This window comes from Pinus tabuliformis, chromosome 4_2 (assembly GCF_031772625.1).
Source record: "Pinus tabuliformis cultivar Carrire ecotype Pingquan chromosome 4_2, CPIR1, whole genome shotgun sequence".
Classification (NCBI taxonomy): Eukaryota; Viridiplantae; Streptophyta; class Pinopsida; order Pinales; family Pinaceae; genus Pinus; species Pinus tabuliformis.
In genome coordinates, this window is record NC_142304.1 from 622,333,010 (window position 1) to 622,342,430 (window position 9,421).

Sequence of the window (9,421 nt, forward strand, 5' to 3'; positions counted from 1 at the left end):
GTTACCTCATCAATTTGTAGGCTCATGGTTATTTATTCTTTCAATACACAAGTATGAGCATGTAGTTTTTTTTTTTTTTTTTCTTCTGCAAGTTCATCTTGTTTCTACCCCTATTGTTATACATTTTTATTTACTTGTTTCTAAATATTGGTTTTCTGATATCTCTCTCTCAAAAGCATTCTGAAAATTACGGCGAGATTCCTTCTATGAGGGATGAGGGATAAGGGATGCCCTCGTAGTTCCCAAATATGGAGATACCTCCCTCGCAGGAACAAAACCACGGCCATGCTCAACCTAACGAAGATAGCGGACAAACAACCCGGAAATTTAAGGGAATCCGACTGCGAGAATGGGGGAAGTGGATATCAGAAATTCGGATACCAAGATCCAGGGAGAAGATCTATCTTGGCTCCTACAAAACCGCCGATCAGGCAGCCCGAGCCTTCGACACTACAATGTATTGCCTGAGAGGGCCCAACGCTAACTTCAACTTTCCCGATTCTGTGCCCTCCATTCCGTCCGCCTTTTCTCTTCCCCCTCCGCAAATCCAGGTTCCCGCTTCCAAGTATGCCTTGAACGAAATCCCTGGGACTTCGCCTTCTGTGCACAATAATACTAAAGACGACCCCTAACTTCCCGCTTAGTCGTCTTCGGTATCTCACATGGAATTGTCTAATGACGCCCAGCATAAATCGGAGGACTTGGAGATTTGGAAATCTCTGTTAGCAGAACCAGATGGTCCTCAGTATTTGAATTTGGAAAAAATCCTATCCATTGACGAAGAATTGGCGTTGGAGCTCATTCCAACTTCGGAGGACGAGGAGGTTGGCATAAGGCTATGGAACTTTGAAGAAAGCTGAGTTCCTGGGACATGAAAAAATATAAAAATGGACTTAATTTTTTTGCAGTCTATGCACACTGCCTAGTGTCTACGTCGTTTTCAAACCTATCAGTGTCACGACATGCATGAATTTTCGCACTATTACCATTAATCGTTAGCGGGCGATATTCGAGCGGAATACCTTATCAAAACTCCTTGTCTTCTTCTGCAAATATGTCACCAGTAGAACTTTTACAAGTGCCTAGTGGATACTGTGATTGCATACTAAATCAGAGCGTCTATTGGATGCTGGGATTGCATACTAAATCAGAATTTGGAATAATTTGGAAATTATATAAATAGGAGTGAAGACAAATATTATTTTATTTTTGAAATATTTTGCAGTTGTTATCAAAATAGGTGTAAAAGTGTTTATTACCATAAAAGTAGTGTTTCGAGAAAACAAAATTGTCCACATTTACTTGAAAGAAATAGTGTTTAATTATTAGAGTAGTTTTTTTATTTAGAAATATTTTTCCGTTCATATCAAAATAGGTGTAAAAGGGTCTATTACGATTAAAAAAAATTGGTGTTTTGAGAAAACAAAATTGTCCACCTTTATTTGAAAGGAATAGTGTTTAATTATTATAGTAGGTTTTATTTATTTATTTAGAGAGAGTGATAGGTAGATATAGCAGAGTTATTTCAGGAAATAGGTATAACAAAGTAAGCTAAATATGAAAGGTAAATTACAAAACTGAAAATATAACTATTTAATTTTAATATGGAATAAAGATATATTAAAAATAAGATTTTGACAGAATAAATATTATGTGAAGTGAAAGTTAATTTATATATATATATATATATATATATATATATATATATATATATTATTTTTTTAATTATTATTGTAAAGTACTCATTATAATACTATAATATTTTCAAATTAATATAATACTTTAAAATTTTAAATATTGATATAATATTTTTTTAAATATAATATAATTTTTATTTTGAAATATATGCTGAATTTTTTTTTATAATATATAATATTTAGATAACTTAGTTTTATGTAAATTTATAAAACTGAATTGTGAATGACCTAAAAAAAATGTATTTTGGAAGAAGTTTTTGTGAACAATGTCCCTTTTATGATGACCTTGGATTATGTTTTTGTCTTGACTAGTGTTAAAAAGAAAATGATCATTGCAAAGGTAAGAACTAATTATGATGTTCTTAGAAGTGAAACTAGATGTTGGTCCATATCCAAATCACTTTGGGGTAAAAGAGAATATAATCTTTTTGATACTAAGAGGGTTCAAGATGACAAACATGTTCGATGGTGAAGGGACCTATACGCTATACTCCTCCTCCTTGGTGTACTTCACACATTAAACCTAGCCTGTGTCTACCTACATTGTTGGTCACAACATAAATTTGATGGGATATTTTAATTGCAAGTGGTGGATTACAATCATTCAAGTAGACTTTCTACATTAATAGTCACATAACTCACCCACAGCTGGCACCTATGGTCCTCAATGCTATGAGGGAATCATTAGCAGACACGCGACCTTGGTTCACGTGAACTTCGCATGAGTTGTCACATGTTCCAGCGTGGACGGTGGCAATTCATTCGGTTGATCTAACGGTGGACACCACCCTCAAGAAACCCTAACTCTATATATTCACTAGGTATCCAACCCATTTGCTCCTTTTGCTTAGCATGAGGGATAATCTGTCTGACAGTCATGGCGATCGTTAACAGGGGTCGAAAGTTGGAAAGTAATTTTCCTAGACCATGGCAATGCGTACTCCTCCTCTACTACTAGGTAAGGAAATCTTACCTTCTGGTGCGAAATTATATATGGTTCCTACGTTCTCTGGTAATGCATTTACTATTCTGTTTCAACTCTTACTAATTTTTCTGTTGCTTCACTCAATTATCAAGTTTGTCTCACTTCATACCAGTTCCAAAATTTGCTAATGATCTTATTTTCTATATTTCCCTAGCTTCCAGGGTTTATATTTTTTTTCCTGTCTTGGTGCATCGTGGTTGAGTGGAAGGTTCAGAGTGTATACCTTTCTAGTCACCTGGAAGAGAAACTTTGCTACAACAATTGACCCCTTTTTTTCACCGACAGGTAACTTATTTTGTTCTGTTTAGGTGTCACAGGTACCCTTATAGGGACAGTTTGGACTTACGGCACCTTGCACTCATTTATAACCCTTATTATATAATTTTTTGCTCGCCTCTATTTTATTCTCTTTGTTTCCTTTTTTATGGATTCATTTTCGTTTCCTGAGGGACCTCTTCACTTATGGTTACCTCATCAATTCACAATCTCATGGCCATATCTTCGTTCGATACATAGGTATGAGTATGCAGATTTTTTTTTTGCAAGTTCATCTTGTTTCTTCCCCTACTCTTGTACATTTTTATTTACTTGGATCTAGTTATTGGTTTTCCAGTAGCTCTCTCTCAAAATAATTTTGAAAAATATGGTGAGATTCCTTCTATGACTGACTGTTCACTAACAAGGTAAATTCAAAATTGTGCACCTATTGTATATGTTACCCCACATTTTGGTTCTATGTAATTTTCCTTATGTTTTCCTTTTACTGCATTATAGGTATGATCGCATATCATTTCCCTATATCCATGCTACATGGAGCAACAACATTACAACCGCTAACTCCAACCATGCTAGTATAGGTCAGTTAAAAAAAACAAGTCTTTCTTTCTTAGTTCTGAGACGCCTTGCTCGTGCCACAGACTCGATATTGGGTCTATCTTGAGAATCCGAGAGTTAACTGAGTGGTCATTTCTGACCTTTCAAACTGTAGTATAGGTTTATCTATTGTTCGGGATCTGCTAAGTGATTTTGGCTCACCTAAGGCTTCATACACCAAATGTACTCCTCTATTTTAAGTATATCTATTAAACCCTCAGGTTTTGTAATCAATTAAGCTACTCAGTGTACATTGTATAATTTTAATTCTATACCTCCATTCATTGGGGCTTCATGGTCATTGCTTCTGTGTATGAATTCTTGCACATTGTTACCCTTCATAATAGAGATCCATATGGGACTGTATGTTAAATCAATTATGTTCTTGAAATAAACTATAGAGTTTCCTATTTCATTCTTGTGGAATTATGTTACGAGAGTGAAAATGTTGTTGTTAATTTTGCACACTGCCTAAATAGTTTGAATGAATAGAACATGGTATAATTGCTTCCTTTCTCTTTTGAACTGAACTTAATATGGGACAATTCCTTAAGTGGATGTCATGACCGGTGCATTATAAGTAGAAATGTTAATCACCAACTCGCTAGGTAGGTAGTTATGCACATCTAATCTTTACTTCTATTAACTCACCTATTTGTGACAGAGACTTAGATAAAAATCCTCGAATGTTCTGTTTCAGTCCTAAGATTTTAAAATATATAAAATTATATAATATTGTTTGCATTACCAGCAAGGCTTTCCTCACGCAAACGCCTTTATATCCTTTTGTTTTGTCTTTGCATAAGAATACTACCTTATTTAATCTACGAGTATGAATAATTTCAGTATGTCAACTTAACGTGGCCCTTATAATCAATTCGATTAAGATAGCGGCCTTAATCCTTCAAGGGATAATTTAATTTCAGTGCCTTCCTATGGAAATAAGTTTGTTTTTTTTAATAGAAATAATTATAAATTGTACATATCTTCAATTTCCTATACATATATGTATATTGATTCTAGCACTCTTGAAAGGTTGATTTTACTTCCATTTACTTGGTAGAATGACAATATCTTACTCCTACTTGTTGCAAGGTTTTGCAACTTCCCACAAGTATTTCCTTTACACATCAAGCTAAGTTTATGTTATTCGCTTTACATCTTTGAGTTAACCATTGTATTAATTCCAACAGTGAGATCACTCTAGCTTCACAAAATATCCTTTGACCGCATCCCCAAACTCAGATATATAAATGCAATTCATTTTTTGTTGTACAGTATTTTGTATAAGATTTATATCATTCACTTAATTATTTAGTCAAAGGAAAAAAAACACATGCAATGCTTAGTACTCATATCAATCCCAATATTCTGCACAAAATTTATACCTTCTAGAAAATTATTTAATAGAAATGTTCACAAAGGTAACAATCACAAATAGTTGTTAGCACTAAGATCTAATCCAATACTCTGCCATAATTTATTCCATTCACATAAATAACATGCACGAATTTCCTAACTGCACTTGCTATAGAAGTCGTTCTTCCACAAAATTATTTAATATAAACATTCACAGGAAAATTCTCACACATAGTTATTAGAGTTGAGATCCAATACAATGCTCTCCCAGAATTCATTCCATTCATAGAAATAACATACACATATTTACTAACCGGATTTATTGTAGAAATTGTACTTGGTAAGCACACTATCCACCCAACCGGGAACTGAACCACCAGTTCCCGTTGAGCTGATACTAGTTGCCAATGGAATCAACAAATTCTTCTAATTCAAGATAAGGTATTTTATGCCTTACATCCCTAGCAGATCATTCCTTAGTGGCATCCTACTTTCTAGGGTTTTCTAACCCATTAGCCTAGGCTTTTCTCTTCTTCTTTTTTCTTTTTTTTTTTCGAAAAAGATATCTTCTCCTTTTTATTTCAATCCCTTTTTTTTCTCCCACGAAACTTTATTCACCCTTACTTGGTGTTTTTTCTACACTAAGTGATTTAATAGATTTATCTCCAATCATATTAAATCTTATTAATCAACTCCCAGGGATTTTAAGCAGTGATTTAAGGGAAGATTGTTTTGATATTACCCGTCAACATTGGTTTCTGGATCTTAAAAATACTCCCTTTAACTCAAGTGTTTCTTTCCCAAGTAATTTCGAGTTTTCCTTTTCATTAATAAAATTCATTTATTACAACATCATACTTTATTGTTTATTTTAATTCAATTTTACCATGGAATTTTCACCATCACAACTAAAAATAGTTCAATCTAAAAACAAAAATATATTTACATAGAAACAGAGGGGTATTACATCTTCCCCCTCATTTTTAAATTAACACCATACTTGGTGTTTATTGTTCATTTGAATACTTCTTGAACCATGTTGGATAACCTTCTTTCATTGTATCCTCCCGCTCCCAAGTAGCCTCCTTAGGTGTAAAGTGCCTCCACTACACTTTAACCCTGGCGACGACTCGATTCTGGAGGAAGATCTCTTTCTGATCTAAGATGTGGAGTGGATCTAGCAAGAAATCTCCATCGAGTTCCACTTGTATCATATTGTAATTAATAATGTGAGAACCATCATGAACATATTTCTTTAATAAGGACACGTGAAAGACATTGTGAACTTTAAAATTGCTGGGAAAAGCCAGTTGATATGCTACTGGACAAATTCTGTCCAAGATTTCAAAAGGCCCACAGAACGATGAGGTACCTTTTCTTGGTTTTACTCTTAAGTAAACATGGTCTCTAATCTTAAATTATTTATGACTTCTTTTCTTGTCCACATAGCTTTTTTTCCTGGCATGTGCAGTTTTTATGTTCTATCTAATATTTCCTACCACCTATTCCATTTCCTTCAAAGCATACCATCCTAACATCAATCGATCTTCTCATTGACTCCAACTAAGTAGTGTTTGCCATTTTCTTCCATATAAAGCTTCAAAAGGACTCACTTTTATTTTAGTACTTCTTACCACCCTTAGACAGATGGGCAGATTGAATGAGTAAACCAAGTAGTGGAGGATATGCTTCGAGCTTATGTAATGAAACATCCATTTAAGTGGGAGGAGTACTTACAACTAGTAGATTTTGCATATAACAACAGTCATCACACTTCTTTACAAATGAGTCATTTTGAAGTTTTGTACAGGCATAAATGTAGGAATACATCGAATTGGGGTGGTCCAAAAGATAATTTAACGCTTGGACCTGATATGCTAGCAGAAATGGAAGAAATGGTCAAAGGAGTACGAACTAATTTAAAAGCCACTCAAGACCAAAAAGAGAATTATGCTGATCAGAAGAGAAGTTTCCAAGAATTCAACATGGGAGAGCATGTCTATGTTCGAGTTTGAGCCAAGAAAAGTACACTACAATGGATTGGATGCACTAAATTGGCACCTCAATTTTGTAGACCTTTTCAAATTTTAGCTTGAATTGGACCCGTGTCTTATCAACTCGCTTTACCCAGCCATATTCGTTTGCATAATGTTTTTCATGTTTATATATATATATATATATATATGATCCCAAACACATAATAAATTGGTAGGATATACAGGTGAGTCAAGGGGCTAAAATATTTTTGGCCTATCTTATATATATGCATATAAAAATTTCAAATTTTTTTATGTTTTAATTTCATGAGCTCACTAAAATCTCTATTCTGACATACAAGTCAAACTGGAAGGCGAGTTCCTGGTTGAACCAAGGGTATACTTGATCAGACAGAAGTAATGCTGCAGGGACAAGTTATCACCCAAGTTAAAGTGCAATGGCAGCACTTCAGGCCAAAGGAGGCCACATGGGAAGATGAACAGACTATGAAGGAATTTTTTCTGAATTTATTTTTGGCAAAGGAACATCGGTACGATGTTCAATCTTGGGGGGGAAGATGTTATGTCCCCCGTGAACGTAAATATTTATTTACCACATTTTAAACTAACTGAATATTGTTAAGTTTATATAATTAGTTTATTTTGATTAAAAATGCATGAAAATTGAAATGCCAGAACAATGGCAGTGATTGTTTAATTTAACATAGGAGTGAAATGTCTAAAGGCTGACAATTTTACTTTCTCAAGCGGTTAAGATGGGCGGTTACCCAACCCTAACTACCTCCTTGAGAAATTTATTTCAAGGAAGGGATCAAGAGGATAAAAGGTATCTGAGATCAAAAGAAAAATAGAGAGAGAGAGATAAAAATAAAATTTTTGGAAGTGTTAACTGGGCTGGAAGGACAGACAGTTTGAAGGAGTTAAGTCTGGTTAAGACCAGATAGATGCTATTGTTCGAGACGAAGGTATTGAGGAGAAACCTTGTGAGGGGTAGCCCGGGGGGAGACATAGACGGAAACAACAAGGCTGGAACTACAAGTCTCATGGTTTTGAGGCAAGACAAACAAAAGAATAAGGTCTGGTTCAATTGGAATATAAGTGAGACATATAAGTATAATCTGGAAATCTTAGCTACATAGTCATAGAATTTATCTTCTAATTGGAATGATGGATATGTTTCAAACAAACTATATACTATTAACTATAGACCAGTAGCTAAGAAAAGATTGTGTTTGAACCTGTAGATAAGTGAAATTATTTACTGTTAATTCATAGATACAGTAAAAGAAGAAAAGACTATGAACCTATAGATAAGTGAAATTATTTACTGTTAATTCGTAGATGAAATAAAAGAAGAAAAGACTGTGAACTTGTAGATAAGTGAAATTATTTACTGTTAATTCATAGATACAGTAAAAGAGGAAAAGATTGTGAACCTGTAGGTATGTGAAATTATTTACTATTAATTCATAGATATAGTAAAAGAAGAAAATATTGTGAACCTGTAGTTAAGTGAAATTATTCACTGTTAATTCATAGATTCAGTAGATAAATAAAAGATTGTATGTAACTGGTAGATAGAGTAAATGTCAAACAATTATTACTTTTTTGCCCACAAATTCCACGCAGAGGAGAAGCTTGTGTATCACCGTTAAGTTAAGAAGAATGCAAGAAATACTACCATTATTCATAGCAGCTGAGTAAACGCAACCTGGAGGATTGGGTGAGACACGAGGGTTTTTCCTCGTTCTCATAATAGGAAAATACCAATCCGAGTAGTGCAAAAGGAAGATTGTGAACCACGGTGACCCTCGGTGAGAAGAAGATAGGACGGAGGGTTTCAAGAATCAACTTAACTTAAAAAGGGCATAAATGGAAATATGTTCAGTAAATCATTATACTTAATAACTTTTCCAACCAAGAAATTAGTTGCATGATATGCCCGTTAATAGAAACAACCTTGGCCAAACCATAACCATTGTAAAATCCATAACAGTATGATGCAAGTTAACAACAAAGTGCAACGCCGCAATACAAGTCTAAAAAAAATGAACAGTAATTCCAAGATTCTTAACACACAAAGAACTAGAAATTATGAATTCTTGAAAAGGGAAAAAGACTTCAGAATACATGCATAGTAACAGAATGGAGATAACAATAATTATTTGTATTTAAACTGAAGAAACCATTAGGTTTAAGTCCAAAAAAGGACGAGTACAAACAGAACCCCATAACGATGGTTTCATCATGAATCCATAGAGCTCACAAAACATGATTGCTACATTAAACGTTGAATTGTAAAATCAGAAATTGCAACTTATGATAGGTGCATGCGGGTTGTAACCCTTTAGTTACGCTAATGGCTCAGAGCCTTAAAAATACATAGTCCCGAAACCATTATTACACATGCAATCTGAAATTCACCTATCATAGGAAAAGACATTAAAACCCCTATTCAAAATTAACTCAACAAAAATTCCTCACGCATACCCGGTGAGTCCTTGCTTAAG

The 9,421-nt window shown here is 34.2% G+C and overlaps 1 pseudogene; it reads left to right on the forward strand.

The window, feature by feature from the left end:
• Positions 1 to 248: 248 nt before the first annotated feature.
• LOC149170862 (ethylene-responsive transcription factor ERF016 pseudogene) lies at positions 249 to 632 on the forward strand (annotated as a pseudogene).
• The last annotated feature ends 8,789 nt before the right edge of the window (positions 633 to 9,421 follow it).